At 41.1% G+C, this 1,911-nt stretch overlaps 1 protein-coding gene across 2 annotated transcripts in view; it reads left to right on the top strand.

Annotated features, from left to right (window-relative positions):
• Nucleotides 1-206: 206 nt before the first annotated feature.
• Nucleotides 207-1,911, top strand: part of zhx3a (zinc fingers and homeoboxes 3a) — a 39,779-nt gene continuing 38,074 nt past the window's right edge. The window contains exon 1 of one of the 2 annotated variants that reach the window (XM_061923881.2): nucleotides 207-521. The gene's annotated coding sequence lies outside the window, so the exon portion shown is untranslated. The remainder of the gene's footprint in view (nucleotides 522-1,911) is intronic. The other variant, XM_061923880.2, reaches the window with a different exon arrangement.

Below are 1,911 nucleotides of genomic sequence, written 5' to 3'. Positions count from 1 at the left end.
ATGTCTATGCACGTGCCTGACTATAAATGAAAAGTTCTTAAAACTTTTGATCAATTTGACAACTTTACATAAAATATCGGTGATATCGATGCGTGGATCGACTCGCCCACCTCCAGTCTATACATGCCCCCCCTCCTCCTCCTTTTTTGTTACACGCGCACACATCCCTCCCCGCCCCTCTCCAAAATTTGAGATGAAAGGGCTTTTGGATTTTGGATGACGCTCCCAATCACGTGCTCCTAGGAAATACACTCGCTATCGGTTTTTTTTTTTTTTGGAGCGTTTTTTTTTTTTGGAGCTTGCCTCGTCCTGCATGGCGGACAGTAGTTGTCGAGCGGCTCATGTCATGTAATGTACCTTGCCGTGGTCACTGACGGGTTCACGCCAGTTCACCGGGTTCACTTGAGGAGAGCCCCCACCCCTCCTGCTCGCCTCTTCTGCTCAACGCTCGGCCGACCGGAGCTCATCCGATATTATTCATTTATATATATTCATGTCGGAGTCCATTTGGCCGCGTTGAGGTAAGGACACATCGACTCTTTTCCGAGGCGGAGCGGTCGTTCTCCAAAGTTGTTTACCAAAAATGCACGTCTCGCGCTCGGAATTGTGGATGTTGATCGGGTGTAGTTTACATGAAGTCGCCTATGTATAAAATGGCGACAGTAGGTGGAGGGGGTGGGTTTTTTTTTTGTATTTTTTTGGGGAGGAGGGCTGACTCTACTAAAGGTTGTAAAGAGTGCCAGCTGGACGTTGGCAAGTGTCTCGGAGGTTGTGTGAATGGACTTGGAATGGCTTTACGCGTCACTTTGTCACACTTGGAGCTCGCTATAGCGTCCAATGTGGCGGATATGATGATTTGTATTTGCACTACGCACCGTCTTTCCTCGCCGTGCTCGTCTTGCCAACACTCGGCGAGCAGTATGGGCGCAATGTACTATCTACATATGTCTCCCTGGAGTAGGCCTAAATGCACAGACGGGACTCTTTTTCTTTCATTTCTTCCTCTTCCTCCCACCAACATGTGCTTCTGCCCTACTCACACACACCCACTCGCGCACACACACGTAAACACAAGCAGAAATGACTTGCTCTTTTCTACATGTTTTGCTCAGCTAGCTGTTGAATGTATCACTTCCGGCGTATTAATTTATGTTTTTACAGTGTACATATTTTATTGAACCAGACTTGTGCCTTAAGGTAGGGGTTCTCAAATAAGAGTACGCGTACCCCTGGGGGTACTTGAAGGTATGCCAAGGGGTATGTGAGATTTTTTTTTTTTAATTATTATTCTAAAAATAGCAACAATTCAAAAATAATTTATAAATATATTTATTGAATAATACTTCAACAAAATATGAATGTAAGTTCATAAACTGAACATCAAATCAAGTAGGGTATTCCATTCATTACCATAAACCCAGAGTTTCCCCCATGCCATGATGGTTTGACCCTCACTAAAATGTATGTCGAAAAGAAATGCAATATTCAGTGTTGACAGCTAGATTTTTTGTGGACATGTTCCATAAATATTGATGTTAAAGATTTCTTTTTTTGTGAAGAAATGTTTAGAATTAAGTTCATGAATCCAGATGGATCTCTATTACAATCCCCAAAGAGGGCACTTTAAGTTGATGATTACTTCTATGTGTAGAAATCTTTATTTATAATTGAATCACTCGTTTATTTTTCAACAAGTTTTTAGTTATTTTTATATCTTTTTTTTCCAAATAGTTCAAGAAAGACCACTACAAATGAGCAATATTTTGCACTGTTATACAATTTAATAAATCAGAAACTGATGACATAGTGCTGTATTTTACTTCTTTATCTCTTTTTTTCAACTAAACATGCTTCGCTCTGATTAGGGGGTACTTGAATTAAAAACATGTTCACAGGGGGTACATCACTAAA

The sequence above is a fragment of the Nerophis lumbriciformis genome, linkage group LG28, assembly GCF_033978685.3.
Source record: "Nerophis lumbriciformis linkage group LG28, RoL_Nlum_v2.1, whole genome shotgun sequence".
NCBI classification, from domain to species: domain Eukaryota; kingdom Metazoa; phylum Chordata; class Actinopteri; order Syngnathiformes; family Syngnathidae; genus Nerophis; species Nerophis lumbriciformis.
Note: the sequence above shows the minus strand (reverse complement) of the source record. Positions and strands in the feature narration are given on the sequence as shown.